This window comes from Melanotaenia boesemani, chromosome 17 (genome assembly GCF_017639745.1).
Source record: "Melanotaenia boesemani isolate fMelBoe1 chromosome 17, fMelBoe1.pri, whole genome shotgun sequence".
Classification (NCBI taxonomy): Eukaryota; Metazoa; Chordata; class Actinopteri; order Atheriniformes; family Melanotaeniidae; genus Melanotaenia; species Melanotaenia boesemani.
The window spans coordinates 11,603,247-11,619,976 of record NC_055698.1 but is presented as its reverse complement, the minus strand read 5'-3'; the positions used below and the strand labels follow the sequence as shown (position 1 = coordinate 11,619,976).

At 39.3% G+C, this 16,730-nt stretch overlaps 1 protein-coding gene across 13 annotated transcripts in view; it reads left to right on the top strand.

The window, feature by feature from the left end:
* Positions 1–12,092: 12,092 nt before the first annotated feature.
* adgrb2 (adhesion G protein-coupled receptor B2) overlaps positions 12,093–16,730 on the top strand; it is a 250,905-nt gene continuing 246,267 nt past the window's right edge. For all 13 annotated transcript variants that reach the window (XM_042012224.1, XM_042012232.1, XM_042012229.1 and 10 more), the window contains exon 1: positions 12,093–12,928. The gene's annotated coding sequence lies outside the window, so the exon portion shown is untranslated. The remainder of the gene's footprint in view (positions 12,929–16,730) is intronic.

The following is a 16,730-nucleotide window of genomic DNA, read 5'->3' as shown; positions in this document are numbered from 1 at the left end:
CTCATCACAGCACTGAAACAGCTCTGGTCAAAGTGTTAAATGACATTAGGTTGAATACCGATTCTGGTCAAGTATCAGTCCTGGTTCTGTTGGATCTCAGTGCTGCGTTTGATACTGTAGATCACAGAATCCTGTTGCACAGGCTGGAAAACTGGGTTGGACTTTCTGGAGCGGTCCTTAACTGGTTCAGGTCCTATTTAGAAGGCCGGAGTTATTTTGTTACGATCGGCAGCTATGAATCCGAGCGAGTGGCCATGACTTGTGGAGTCCCCCAGGGGTCAGTCCTTGGACCTCTTCTGTTCAACTTGTATATGCTCCCTTTGGGTAAAATATTACAAAACTATAGCATTAGTTATCAAAGTTATGCAGATGATACACAACTTTATGTGTCTCTGTCACCAGATGACTGCAGTCCAATAGACTTAATGTGTCAGTGTCTGGAGCAAATAAACACCTGGATGAGGGAGAATTTCCTACAATTAAATGAAGACAAAACTGAGATTATTCTGTTTGGTAGCAAAGAGAAGAGGGTCAGCATTGGCAAACACCTGGAGACTCGGGCTCTTAAAATTACCAACCAAGTTCGTAACCTGGGAGTGTTGATAGACTCAGATCTGACTTTCAGCAGCCATATCAAAGCTGTCACTAAGACAGCTTTTTACCAGCTCAGAAACATCAACAGAATTAAAAGTTTAGTCTCCCAGAAAGACCAAGAGAAACTCATCCATGCATTCATCTCCAGTAGACTGGATTACTGTAATGGTCTTTTAACAGGACTTCCTAAAAAGAGCATTAAACATCTGCAGCTCATCCAGAACGCTGCTGCTAGAGTTTTAACCAGGACTAAGAGATCTGAACACATCACACCAGTTTTAAAATCTTTACACTGGCTTCCAGTCAGTCACAGAATAGATTTTAAAACCCTTCTGATCATTTACAAATCCCAGAATGGTTTAGGCCCAGAATACATCTGTGATATGTTCAGAGAATATAAACCTAGCAGAGCTCTTAGATCCAAAGACTCTGGTCAACTAGTCCAGTCCAGAGTCCAGACTAAACATGGAGAAGCAGCATTTAGCTGTTATGCTGCAAACAAATGGAACAAACTGCCAGTGGAGATTAAACTTTCCCCAAATGTAGACATTTTTAAATCCAGGTTAAAAACTTTTCTTTTCTCATGCGCCTATGCATGAAATCTGCACGGTAACTTTTTTTAACTTATCTTGCTTTTAATCATTTTAATGTAATTTATTATTTTATTGTGATTATGTGTTGATTATGTGTTGATGCCTTTTACTATTCTAATATCTGTAATGTCTTTGTTTTATGTAAAGCACTTTGAATTGTCCTGTACATGAAATGTGCTATACAAATAAACTGCCTTGCCTTGCCTTGAATTTTGAAGAATTAACTTTTTTAATTGAATCTTGAAATTCAGTCTGTTTTCTATGTTATTTGTTTAGGGAGTAAGTTCCATTCCTGCATTCCTCTATAACTGAATGTTTTCTTTCTATAATTTGTTACTACTTTGGGTAAAATAAATTTATTTACGGAGGCATGTCTAGTATCATGTATGTCTACACTAAACAGTAGATTTTGGTAGAGGATCTGAGGAGTTTGTGACCGAAATATTCCTAACAAATGTCAACAATGAATATAAAAGTTTGTCATAAACCAACAGCCAGTTTAATTTCTCATGCACAAGTTTTACACTGGTGTAATAGTCACAACGAAGAGCCATTCTTGCTGCTCTGTTTTGTATTATTTGTAATTTTCTTATCTTTTCAGCTGTTGCATTTGACCATACAGTTGGACAATAGTCGAGATTTGACAATGTTAATGCTTATGAAATTACTTTGATTATTTTAAATGTTAAGAACTTTGCATATCTTTTAATTATTGTAACTGCCCTACCCATTTTGGCACACATGCTATCTATATGTTTTGACCATGATAACCTATCATCTACTATGATTCCTAAAAGCTTAGTCTCGTAGACTTGTTCAATATGGGTTTCTTGGACTTTTATCTTTAGGGATGGATTTCGATTTATTGTATAGTTAGAACCAAATACCATGCATTGTGTTTTTGATAAATTTAGAATTAAATGGTTCTCATTAATCCAATCCACCACAGCATTTAACTCTGTTTGTAGGACAGCATTTAGCTCTTGCATGGTTGATGCATAGATTGTTGAGTCATCAACGTACATTACTGTTTTTGCCTTTGTCAAAACAAGTGGTAAATCGTTAGTGTAAATATTATAAAGTAAAGGATCAAGGCTGCTTCCTTGGGGAACTCCACAAGTCACAGTCTTGATACTGGAATAACAACCATTGAAGTAAACAGTTTGTGTTCTGTCAGTTAAGTAGCTGTTAAACCGCGTTATAGCAGATTCATCAAATCCATATGCCCCTAGCTTACCAATTAATGATGTATGGTTAATTAATTATTTCTTCAATGTCTGTCAGCCAGTCATCAGTCATCATTGTTAGAGCAGTAGCTGTTGAATGGCCTTTTTTATCAGCATGTTGATGTGGAGTAAATATTCCTTGATCTAGGAAGTAGTTGTTGACCTGTTTGTATACAACATTCTCCATGAGCTTGCCTATAGTTGTTCATAATTCCTATTTAAATTTGTTAAATTCTACATGATATAAATTTATTGTATTTTATTTTTTTATATAAATCAGTTTTTGTTTTTAACAAATACATTTTTGACTGCCTGTCACTAAAGAGGTTATCTTAAGAATACACCACTATGGAACAATTCTTGATCTTCAACATGTCTGCCATGCTACCAAACAACATAAAAAACTAAAAACCAAGAATCTGACTTCTGGACCCTAATTCCTTGCAGATGTTTGAAAGAGGAGTGTGTCCCTTCCCTCTCCAAAACTTAAGAGAAGACTTGAGAAATTATTCTTGAAATTTTTCAAACTTCTCTCACATCCACAATTTCTCCTGTACAAACACAAATTATATGTGCATAACAAAGCATAAGCATTTTTTCCTGGCTGTCATCCAATGTTACCAGCATTGGGATAGGTGTTTTCTCTCGAATTCCCTCAGAGAAATTAATGCCCCGACTTCTGGCTCAAATCACTTCGATTTAGTTTTCCTAAGATTTATTTTTATTAATTTTTTTTTTTCATTTTTTTTTTCCAATTCTGAATGTGAAAGGTATTTTTAACTTGTAGAATCATAGGAATTACATCTGTATTTGGCAGACCCTACTGCCACTTACAGTTCAAGAATTTTTTTTGAAAACAAACTTTTTGTTAGTGAAGAGAAACTTTTTTTTTTTTTTCCGGTTGACGCTTTCCTTAGAAAAACTTAAAGCTGTGACTATGTGTCTGTTTCTGAGGAACTCTGCTGGCAGAGACATGCTTTATTAGCATCACCAAAAAGCATGTACAGCTATGTGTAACATTAGAGTCAGGCACACACCTCCCAGAAACAGGACCATATAATGCCTAATTTACAAAACCTTTACAGGTAGTACCAGGGTTCCCCATTGCTGATTTAGATTGATATGTTGGATCTAAGTACTGATTAATATGTTAAATATAAATACAAAATAAGTGCAAACTTCACCACAGCAGGTGCCATAGCTCTGTCATTTCCTAAAGTGTCTAGTACCTGACTACAATGTGCGCAATGTTTGGCTACCCTTCTGTTTGTCATTCAGACTGAAGTGTTTAAGGACAATATCCATGAGTAAGATGCCACAGGTTCACACATTGTAGTAGCAAAGGGAAAAGGAAAAATTAGGATGGTTATAAATAATAGCAACAATACAACTTCAGCTCTAAAGCTGTAGAACACACATTCCTTGATTTGTGGTTAACAAATTAAACATGCCATTGTTTGACAGCCATTCAGTAACAAGAAAATTAATCAAACAAACAAATCAAATGCAATACAATTTTCTGACAAGGCGTATGTTTAAAATTACTGAGAAGAAAATTATAGCTGCTCTGATTAGGAAGTCAGTCATGGAGTTGTAGGAATATGTTTGGCCATTTCTTTTTATTGTTATCAAGTACACAACAAAACTGAGAAACATATGTTGTGGAGTACTTTCTGACTCTTGCTGCCATTGTGTGGTTTATTTTGTGGAAGCAGGTGTTGTGGAGAAATAGTCTGTGAGGGCATTTTGTAGTGTATTGTCCTTGATAACATTCTATAGTTTTGTGAAACCATCGTCAGGTGGACAACTTCTCTCATCTCGGTGCCGTACTGTTGTTTCCCCTTTGGTGTCTTTGGTGTCTTCATAGCCGTTTCTGTGATATGATGACTTCATCATATGAAGATCTTCTTCTCTGGATCTTACTATTTTGTAGCAACATGCTTTAAGCTTATGATGCAACAAAAAAACTTTCAGGTAAAAGAAGAGCTCCAGACATCGGCTTTATGTAAAAATGATGGTTTATTACAAAAAGTGACATCGCAAACAGATATGCATCTCTGTGAGGTCTCTGAAGTCAATCGTAGAAAATCCCCCAGACCAAATGTGTAAGTCTCTTATATAGCTTTCAAACAATAAACATGCCTCAGTCCTGAATCAGCCAATCATAGATCAGACACAAGTTTAAATATAGGATGTTTGTGTGTTCTTAGAGCACATGTTCATGTGTGAATCCAGTCTGTAGGACAGAGAACTTTATATGGTAAAACTTGAGTGTGTATCATAAAAATGCTATGCTTAGATACTCCTAGAAGCCTATAAACGTGTCCGTACAAACAGCAGTTTGCTTACAGCGGCAATGAAGTATAGTTCTAATCTATGTATTTTTAAGTAGTTCTAATTATCAAATGTTGAGAATAAGTTCAAGTTCAAGTTTATTTATATAGCACATTTTCTGCAACAGCAGTTGCCCAAAGTGCTGAACAATAGAACAACAAACACTCCACAGTTAAAAATAAAACACAACACAATAAAACTATAAAAACCAATGAAAATAAAAACAAAAAATAAATTGATGAAAAGATTAAATCAATAAAATAATAAAAACAACAAAAAAAATGGAATTAAAAACTAGAATAAAACTAAAATAAAATAAAACATGCGAATGTTAAGCTCAGTTTTGTTTAAATGCCAGCGCAAAGAAGTAGGTTTTGAGTAAAGACTTAAAACCAACGACAGACTGAGCAGCTCTGATGTGAAGGGGAAGGCCGTTCCACGGCTTTGGAGCGGCAACAGAAAAAGCTCTGTCACCCCTGGATTTAAGTCTAACATATGGGACCTTAAGTAGGAGCTGTCAAGAGGACCTCAAAGTCCTGGCTGGAGCATGCTGGTGTAGCAAGGAGGGAGCCAAACCATTTAAGGCTTTAAAAACAATTAATAAAATCTTGTACTGGGTCCTAAATCTAATAGGAAGCCAATGCAAGAAGGGGTGATGTGATCAAGCCGTCTTGTCCCTGTAAGCAACCGAGCAGCAGCATTTTGGGCAAGCTGCAGTCGATGTAGAGATGACTAGTCAATGCCATAATATAGGGAGGTGCAGTAATCTATGTGGGACATAATGAGCAGGTGGATAACTTTTTTAAGGTCATGCTTGGGCAGGTAGGGCTTTACCTTGCCAAGCAGCCTCAGATGGACAAAAACACTTTTGACTACAGAGTTGACCTGCCAGTGAAAGTTAAAGGAATTGTCAATAATCACACCCAGATTTTTAGTATGGGTTTGACAAAACAAAGTAAGCGGACGGAGAACACTAACTGTACCATTTAGAAGCTCAGAATTTCCAAAAACCACAATATCACTTTTTTCCCCACTTAAGTGGAGAAAATTTAAATCCATCCATGCTTTTAGATCACACAAACAGCTGAGAAGGTTAGTCAGAGAATCCCCCTGTGGCTTTAAGGGGATGTAGATCTGAACATCATCAGCAAAGCAATGGTAGGCAATATTGTGCTTCTATATGAATAAGATACTTTCACATACAAGTACAGCTTTCATCAACCTTAAAAAGTTTAATGTATGGTAATATAGCCAAAAAATATAAAGCTCATTCTGAGCTGTCCCTTACACTCAGTAAATAGAATCTCTGACAAAAACAAATTAAATAGTTTGCCAATAGTATTTATGAAACAAAAGCTAAGCAAAAATATAGAACCGATCTGTGAAAAGTACAGCACTCAGTAGCTTCAATCAGAATCAGAATACTTTATTAATCCCGGAGGAAATTGTGTGCACACAGTTGCTCAATACCAAATAAAGATAGACAACAGACTCATAAAACATCCTAAGCAGTGTTTGGCAGATGTTTAAAGACCTTAGCCACCGCAAAACTTAGAGACAGCTCTGGTCCTTCCTGTAAAGTGCAGTAGTGTTCTTAACCCAGTACAGTTTATTGTCAATATGCACTCCAAGGTATTTGTAATCCTTCACCACTTCCACATTGACGCCCTGCACTGAAACAGGTGTCACTGATGTTTTAGATCTCCTAAAATCCACAATCAGTTTTTTCGTCTTTGTCACATTAACCTGCAGATGATTCTGCTCACACCATGTGAGAAAGCAGTCCACAGCAGCTCGATATTCCATCTCATTTCCTCCACTGATGCATCCAACTACAGCAGAGTCAATAGAAAACTTCTGAATGTGGCAGGTCTCTGTGCAGTAGCTGAAGTCAGATGTGTAGAGGGTGAAAAGAAAAGGGGGGAGGACAGTCCCTTGTGGTACTCCAGTGTTGGCTGGTCCAGGTGGGCGTAGACACGATTGAGCAGGTAGATGATGGCGTCCTCAACTCCGAGACAAGGCTGGTATGCAAACTGAAAGGGGTCCATATTTGGTCTATGCATGGTTCGGAGCTGATCCAGTACAAGTCTTTCAAGGGTCTTGCGAAGTCTGTGCCATGGGTCTGTAGTCCTGGGCCACTGGGACATGGGGTCTTTGGTACAGAAATGAAGCATGACATCTTCCACCACACGGGAACCCTCTGTAGACTCAGATTGATCATGAAGATGTAGTGTAAGACTCCACAGCTCTGGGAGGCACAGGGTTTAAGGACACGGGGACTCACCTCATCCGGTCCTGCTGCCTTGCCTGAGTGTAGTCTTCTCAGTTGTTTCTCAAACTGATTACATGTGAGGTTGACAGATGGAGGATTGTCAAGTCTATCACCGGAGGCAGAGGTGCAGTAGGGAGAGGGAGGGAGAGAGGGTGGTGTGACAGGGGGTTTCAGGCTTGCCCCTGACAAGTTAGAAGGGGGCTGAGCAGTCACCAAAGAGTCGAATCTGTTAAAAAACATTTTCAGCTCGTTGGCCCTGTCCTCATCGCCCTCAGCTCCTCCGCTGTTGAACGGCCTGAAACCAGTAATGGTCTTCATACCACTCCAAACCTCTCTAATGTTGTTTTGTTGGAGTTTCCACTCCAGTTTTCTCCTGTAATTGTCCTTAGCCTCCCTGATCTTGACTCGGTAAGGGGCTGTCCCCATGATGCCGGATTGCAGTAAAACCGCAAAAGTATTTCAGCAAACCATCCTTTCATCCCCACGAAGCCAGGGATTAGCCTTCATGAAACCTATCATGTCTGAAGCCAGGTACCAAAGTGGATAGGTTTGAGTCCTCTGCCTTCTGTGGTACTGTGCAGTCAGAGTAAAAACACACCACCAGAGGATATGACGTCAATGTGACGAACACGCACCGATTCCCAATCCACCCTTCCTCAAGTTTTTTATGCTTTGTAGTCATGCACTTTTTGAGAGAGAGCTGAACGTCTTCATTAGTCCAAAGAAATATTTCTTTTTTGCCTCACAGTGAATCCTCAGCTATCTTCTCTGCTTCCAATGTGTACTTCCTGCAACACGCAATGAGCCTTTATCTGCACATGTGTTGTTTTGCTCTAGCTTTGGAGTGTTACTCCTTAGCACCCCCCACAGCCTTGTAGTATGTTCTACAGCGGTGTCATGTCTTTCTCCTAGTTTTCGCCACCATTTTCACACCTGAACTGGCTTTGGTTCCATGTGGACATAGCCTAAGTTTTGGATTGTTCTTACCTCTTTCCTCTCTGTTTCAAACAATGAGTATAGAGAAAAAATAAAACAACAAACGAGTGACTCAGTATCTGCAAAAGTGGCTCTATCCTTTGGCTTCAAATCCAACCCAAAGCGTCATACCTCCACCACCATGCTTATTAGACATGAGCTTATATTTTGTTCATTTTGACCATAATGCACCTCCAGTACTTGTAAAAGTCAAATGTCTCCACTTTAGTTTCATCGGTTGAAATTGTTCTTGAGTTTTGTTCACATTCAATTTTGAAAACCTTAGCTTTGCTGCCATTTTCTTTTTATAGAGAAGAAACTTTTTCCATGTCCATGTTTCTCTGAGCCAGGAAGTCTCTTAATATTTTAACTGCTCATTTCGTGGTTTTCTTTGTGTTTAGCTCGTCCTTGTCATCCTCTAAATTGTTACAATTCCTCCGGTGTCACCTCCTTGTGTCGCATCTCCTTCTTTTCATATTTTCTTCTCTCTTTCTCTTCTGCTTCATCCCAGTCTTCAAAAACAAGTTCACCAAATAGGTTAAAGAAAACTATAAATTCACTCACGTTTCATCTACTGCCTTGCCATTGTGATGAATAAACGGTGAAATAACTATGCTCTACGTGTCTGTTACCACGGTTACCAACTACGGTTTAGTCAGTGCAAAAATTTATAACAATAAGTCTATTTGACTTCTTTCATAGGTGACCATTATCAGTTTTTAATGGACACCTTCCAGCCAGTCAGAATCGAGTATTCACCCAGACCATGGTATGTATATATATATATATATATATATATATACATATATATATATATATATATATATATATATATAGAGAGAGAGAGAGAGAGAGAGAGAGAGAGAGAGAGAGAGAGAGAGAGCCATTGCAGATGTCATCTAATTAGGTCAAGAACTTCCATTGGCTTGAGATGATATGTGCATTGTCTAAATACACATAATACACCATAGACATTGCAAACTGTGACCCAGCTGTTTATAAAAGCACGGCCACCAGCAATGGTGGTCCACTCTGGGTCTTGAAATATACATTTCTGATGAGAAACTCGGTAAATAATAGAAGGTATAAAATATAAATCTGATACAAGAAAACCAAAGAGTGACAATCATGTATTCCTTTAGTTGAAATAATGAGTTCCCTTAGCATTTCTTTCTTTGAAATATGATTTAATGATTTTGATTTTTTTATAGCTGAAAAATGTTAAATATTTGAGATTTAGCTAGTCCTTTGACTCATAAAATACTTTACAAAGATTCCACACTGTGAAAGCAAAATTTGTGCAAAACACATTAAATTTAGTAAATGCTGTGAGTTGTGTTTAGAGTTAAGTAAATTCTCAGTATCTGGTTAAAGTAAGAATAACTCTCCAGGATACTGATTCATGTGACGTCTGTGCCAAATGTACTGTATGCTCAATGAGTAAGCTCTAACTCGCCTGTAAAGCCTTTCCAAAACAGTGTTAGAGCTCTCCATGGTGCTGAAACCTTCCCAGGTGCTTGTGTGTGAGGCCACTCAGAGCTCTTTTTCTACAATGTGAAACTGCGTGTTACTAAAAGCATGATCTTAAAACTTCAATGACCTCTCCATGGTGCTGAAATTGCAAACTCTATTGCAATCTTAGCCATTCTTCCCACCACCCAGCCTTCATTGTGTGACTGTTTCAGCATTTCCTTTCACTTTTTATTTCCAGCAACACGGCCATTAGTGGGTATTTTCAATGAAGGATGACGAGGCATTCGTTTTTATAACTTGATATTTCTAAAAATCAGTGTGTCATTGGGTTGTTTTGGCCGACAACAATGGTTCTGAACCCAATGAAACCTCTCTAATATGACAGTGATATTATAAAGTTAAACAGTGGTTGAACACAACGGATTCCAGGAGTGAAATTCAGTAAAATATGAGTAATATTTAAAATAGATAATCAAATAAATGAATTAAAAAGATTAGTGTATTTAGTATTTCTTAAAGAAATACAAATAAGAAAATTGATGATGAAAATAGTAAACTGAGAGGGAATATATGCAGCACTGTAGTCTTAAGTAAGTGCTGTTTTAAGCTCCTTCAAACAAAACCTCATTGTTTAACACAGAATAAACATTTATAGTCCATATTTATTCCATCTCTAAGACTGTTGATGCAAAACCAGCTGTAATAGTCTTTGAAAAATTTCCCTATTCACAGAAGTTATTATTCTAAGCTGCTGTCTTACCAGAATGGTAGGGTTGACTGATGTATGCATACCATCCTGGACATTTGGTATGTAGAGGAGATGAAAGTCTGCACATTATCTGTTTTGTGGCTTCCATTAGAGCAGTTAACCTTATCAGAATCCCTTTTTCAATTATTCATGAGAAATTATAAATCATGAAGGGAGATTCCTATCGGTCAGTAAGTGAATTAAAGGTGAGGAATTTTTCATCAGTATATGCAGCTGCAGAACTGGTTGCAAGAGTGTCTTTTAATGCTAATAAATCAGAACAGGCTGTGTGCTTTTTGATCTGCTTTGTGCTCTCAGTTGGTCCAATTTTAGAGCCCACAAATTTGATTCTCAGCAGAATCCTTTCTTGGAAATGGCTAATGTGTCATCAAAAGTTGTTCATATGTGATAAAGAGGAGGAAAGGTTGACACTGACAAATCATTAGACAATGGTATACAAAAAACAAACAAAAAAAATAAACAAAAAAAAAACTTGTTATCTTTTAGTAAATGTATGCAACAAAAAGCATAATTCTCCCCTGGTATATCAATGGGTGTGTTTTAATTTTCATTCTGCAATATTAACTACAAATTCATCATTTAGTAAATGAAAACTAGACCTGAAAAGCATCTCAGTTCAATGAATTACTTCAGCCCCTTTAGCCTTGTACCATTAAAAAAGTCATAGAAAATTTTCAAAGAAATGTGTAGACACGAAGGAAATTAAACAGCCTGCTACATCACAAACTTTGAAGTAATAGAGGAAAATGCAGCTTCATTTTTATAAAGTAAAATTATGGACTTGCAATACCTGTAGCTTTCCAGGCTTTGACATGTTGCCAGGCACAAACTTGTGATAGCTTCTGTTTTTCCCCGTATCATCTGCAGCTGTGTGCAACGAGCCTATAGTGAGCAATTTTCAAATGTGAGCTGTTAAAGTAAAATAGTCCACTTTTTTCTTTAGACATAAACACTTGTTTTTCATGCTATGCTCTTCCGTCTCTCTGTGAAGCACCAACATGTTGACTAATAAAACAACTTCAGCTTGTGCAATTAGATCAAATTTCATTGCAATCAAAGTTAAACTAATAAGTTAAACATGACTCAGAATGCACGACTAGTTGCAGAAGACAGAGGGAAGTGATGACGGCTGGATGGATGCTCAGCAATCTGTCAGCTCTTGTAGAGCTGCAGTGCTGTAGCCCCTCCTTCATTGCCCAGCCGTCAGAAGAAGCACTTGAGTTGACTAATGTACCGTCACTATTTCTTTATGCAAATATATGCAGCAACGCGCCCTAAAGTCTAATCAGATCATCTTCTGTCTGGGGAATGCTATGAAATAAGTGCTGTATAAAATCCCATACAGAAGTCGTGAAAACGTGAATCTATGATAATTTGATGTTTTTAATAGGTTGTAACTTTGGGGGCATTGAGAGTCCAGAAAAGGCGTAAGAAATACTCTTTTACTATTCAGATATATTTTATTGTAATTTTTCTTTCCCAGCAGTTATTAAAAATTGAGAGTTGCTATGTTGTATCCCATGCACCCCTTGAGATTTGAACCTGATGGAGTGGGAAATGTTGCCGCTTTATGTAGCCTAATCAATATCAGATAATTCTGAGCATTCAAATATGCAGAATGATGCTTTCAGGACTGTGCAAGTTATGCGTCTTTGCTCTTGCTGTATTTGGAAACTGCGCGGGCTGACGTCAGTAGAAGTAGAAAGAGCAGGAGGGAGGGATTGGGGTTGTCGGGGAGGGGAGGGGCGGGGGTTCCGATGTGAACGCGCCTGACGGATCCCCGGCAGAGGGCTGCGAGTGCGCGCATCTCTGTCCTCCGCTTGTGAAGCGACTGCAGTGGAGCCAGATTCCCGACTGCAAGTCGCTGCCTGTGGATCCCTATTCCGAATGCCAAAGCAGGCAAAAGCCACACATACACACGCACACGCACACACACACGCACACACATCTCACCCTGTGAAAGGGGGAAGAAAAGGGGCAGAGAACGGAGTGAGATTTGCCTCTCTTTTTTATTTCTTCTGTTTTCACTCCATTACAGTCGCGCTCTGTGTTTCAGCCCTTGCTTCAAATGAAGAGCTTTCTTGGACTTGGAGTACCGGGCGTTATTAGAAAAAGAAGCTGTTCTTCTACTCTGTCCCTGCTGCTGCTGCGGCGCTGCTTACTGTGAGCGCGTCCTCCCAGCGCTTTGGAATATACAGCGTGCTTCTATGCACCAAACCATGGAGATTATATGACGTGGATTTATGTGTTTTTTTTTTTCTTTTCTTTTTTTTTTAACAAAACTGGACATACACAAGAAGCAACAACCTTTGTTTTCAGTTCTTTTTATTGTTTTTTTTTTCATTACATCTTTTTTTTTTCTTTTCCCCTTCCACTCTTCTGTTCTTTCGTTTGATCTGTGCCTACTTTATTATTTCATGCCCTTAGCTTTTCTTCCCTGTTTCAGTTTATTTAAATGATTATTTTCTCTACACTCATTCTTGTTCTGGTCCGTTTCGGACTCGCAGAAGTGGGATGCCTCGCGGAGAACATTTGTAGGGGAGAAGGTTTCGCGCAGCAGCTAGCGTGAATGAATGAATGATAGTCTCCTTCTCCATCTGAGACGTGCCATGGATGGGAAACTTAATTTGTATCCACGGAACAGATCGGGGAATAGCCGTCGCCTCAAATAACTACTGTTGACAGCGATCAGGTAACGTGTTCAATCAGCACAACTCAACGTCTTTTCTACTTGCAGGGCTGTCTGTTTTGCATATGTGTTTATTTACACTATTCTTGACGTCCATAGTCAGAACCACTGTCCTTTATTTGTTTTATTTTTTATTTTTATAACTGATGCACAAAGCTCATGCAGCAGGACAGTTATCACCGCCTGTATGGGTGAATACTTTGGCAAGACCGAGCCATTTCGGCGAGTTTTTATCCATGAGATTTGCGTGATCTGTGAGCTTGAAAGAAAGTAGTGGTCACCAGGAAATAAATAAATAAAAAATTCCCACGCAAATCTCAGCAGTTCCATTATGAGCCACCTATAGAGCACAGGTGGGCAGCAGAATCCTGGAGATCCTCAGCGCGAATCACACAGTGCTGTATGATCGCCTATAAAGCCACTGGCAGACCTGTAACTTTGCGCAGTGGTCAAAAGAAACACGAGCGCGCACCCACACGTGCACGTACTCACGCACACACTGACACGGCTCTTACGCGTGCGCGCGCAGCTTTGCACAGACACTTTTATTTCCACCTTCCACACTGGGTTGCGCTTCTAGACGAACTCACATGCTTATGTCCCCACCTCCCAAACACACACACACACACACACACAGTGAGACACACGAAAAGAAAAACCATCAATTTGCACGTTTGAAGGTGTGTGTGTGTGTGTGTGTGTTGGGGGGGGGGGTTCCAAGATGCCATTTTGAGTTTTGAATAGCACTGATAAACTGAGCTCTTCTACCCGCGTGGATGCTTCTTTAACAGACCCCCTTCTCTTAATAGCTGGAAATGATTCTTGGCAGGAGGATGTCTCCTCCGTGGCCTGATTATAGCTTTAGGTTAGAGGGGGCCGATGCCGATTTTCCTAGCGCACTGTGCGCCTGAGTGAGTGGGTGCGTTCTCCAGTTGAATGTTAAAGAGCCAGGATGTATCGAAGAGCGTGCACTGGGCACTGAAAAGGAGGGAGGGGAGCTCCTCGACTAACATCCGTACTGGCATCCCATCGTGCAACATAAAAGCCCTTTGAAAACTACCTGATCACGCGTTGAAGTCCGATTGATTTGTGGGGGTGATTTTACTTGTAGCGCCTCTGACTGTGCCGCGCGTCTGCCGCAGTGCCGCCTCCTATTCCTTCTACCTCTCCCCACTCTTTTTCGCGGTATTTAAAGTAAGACGATAAGCATGTGAGGCTTCGTGGAGTGGGAGGAAAAAACGGTTTCCCCAGACGCTTGCCTTTGGAGGCGAGCAGGTGGCTCTCGTGACGCTGAACGGGAATGACAGCCAGGGACGCGACAACAGGAGTGCAAAGTAGCCTCCAAGCATTCTTTCCCTCGGTCTGTCTCCTCTACCCATCTGTTGAGCATGCAGTATGTGCGCTCTTGCTGCACGCACCTGAATTTAAACTAATTTTAAACAATGGAATGGTGCAAACACACAAGCAGAAAAAAAATATTATTTTGTTTCTTAAATTGCCATCTGTGTTAAGCTGAACTACTTCCCAGATTAATCATCATATTCCACCGCTGAGCTTAAACTCTTGCCAGCAGTCCGTGTGTGAATTGATAAAGGCCACGCAGGAGGATTGATTCATGAGCAGTGATTGTGCCTTTGGATCTTGGCAGCATTTCAGATCTGGATTAACAGGTCAAACGCATCCACAAGTATGATCTTCAACCTAGTAGTTCTGCCATGGATTTTTCCAAAGAAACTCTTTGGGAAAAAACAAAACATTACAGCAGATCCATATGACAGGATTAGTGACTTTACTTTGGAGAAATCTGTGCTGTATTTTTGTGAACAGATCTTATCCGTTCTTTTATTTCAATGCAGAAAAGATTGTTGTTTTGCTTCTTTTTTGGGGGTGTGGTTGTGACTAATGGAGGCGGCAGGGCTGGTTTGAGGTGTGATGAGCATACCATGGATGGTGGCTTATTTGGATTTTCATAAAAGGCACCTTTTTAATTTCTGCTGGTTGGAGACCAAACAAACAAAGGTTTGGCAGAGACAGTGTCCAAGCATAATTGTGCAACCTCAAAATGATTTTTTTAACCAAAAGTTTCAATTTTGACCAATAAGCTTTGAAGAACAGTGTTTTAAAATCCTGCAGTTGTATCCAGATTAAATTCAGTGGCAATAATAAAAAGATAAAACATTAAATGTTCACCAACATTGGTTACATTTAATGGATACCACCTTGTGCTATCCAGTACTTCACCTCTGGAAATGGTGACTGCATTAAATTGAGCTAATGTGAGACAATGCTTGGTGAAGAATGATCAGGAGGTCCCAGATTCATCACCATGGACAGCGATCAAAACATTGCTGCATTAAAAAAAAGCCATGCATTCTGCAATGATGTACCATTCAAACAGATTTTAGTGGGAGAGCTTTATAGAGAAATTCACTCTGCTTTGTGAGCACCACAGTTCAAAGTCCCATTCAGCTCAGTCAGCCTGATACCAGGCCAAAAAGAGTTAAAAATGTGGTGCTGAATGTTCAGAGTTCATTCAGCAGAATGACATGTAGTGGGCTGGTTGGCATGACAATAATTTTTAAGCTTTTACAAATATTATTTTGTTTTCCATGATTAACCTGTTGATTATTCATCAATAGTCTGCATCTTAAGTAGCCAATTTGGTAATGAGAATTCCTGGATGGTTCGTGAACATGATTTTGTGTCACACTGGCACGTGTAAAGCATTGTAGTGAGACAGCATGTGCATTAAGCTTATTTTCCATCAGCTTTAATCAACAGCTCATATCTGTTTGTCTGTCTTTATGTATCTTCACGTTTTCTCTCCCTTCACCAAACTTGTGTTTTTCTTGCACATTTGGTGGAGGCTGTTTCCTACAAAGACCTCCAAAGATTTTTTTTTTTTTTTTTTCTGGCTGCTTCAGGAAGAGCTGCTTCATGTGGATCATTTTCCAGGCTGGATTTTCTTGTTCTCGACAACTCCCGGATTTAAATGGAGATCAAATTCCTGGCTATACTGCAAATTAACATGCTGGAAAATGGCTTTCTTTATTGGTCCAAATGGAAGGTTAACAGTTGTACATTTTGGGGAAGAACTTGTGTGGCAGATTGGGAAAACACCTCATCTCAAATGAGATATAAAGAATATAAAAAGTAAAAAAAAGATAAATAAAAAATAAAAACTCACAAACCATGATTATAATTAGTTCTAAACTCTTGGATACTGAGCGTGAGGATTTTCTCTAAACATTGTATGATGAAACAAAAGGCTTTTTTTAACCGACAGTAATGATGGCCAGTTTAGATCAAATCAAAGGGAGATGGGTTAAACTGATCAGAGAAATGAGACAACGAGTAATGACTGCACTATCGCTGAACGATCGTCTGAGCAGCTGCTGGAAGTGCAACACATATGACAGCGAGACAGATATCAGCTGAAGATATATTAAAACCACACAGCTCAGTGGCAGTTTTATAAGACCTGTAAATGTGATACTAATAACATCTTCAATATCCACCCACATGTCATGCACAAATGCTGGCAATGAAACCTTCTCCCCCTTCCTCTCCCTTCTTCCTCTCTCTCTCTCTCTCTCTCTCTCACACACACACACACACATACACTCTGCATGTTAACCTCATCTCACCTGCCTCTGTGTTTATTTCACATCTCACTTTTGCTCTGGCAACTCTGATGAAGAATATTCATCAAAATGCATGCAGCAAGGGGGAGAAATCACAGCTCAAAGTAATGGTGGCAAGTCAAGCTGTGTGTGTGTGTATACACACACGTGTTGTTTGACTA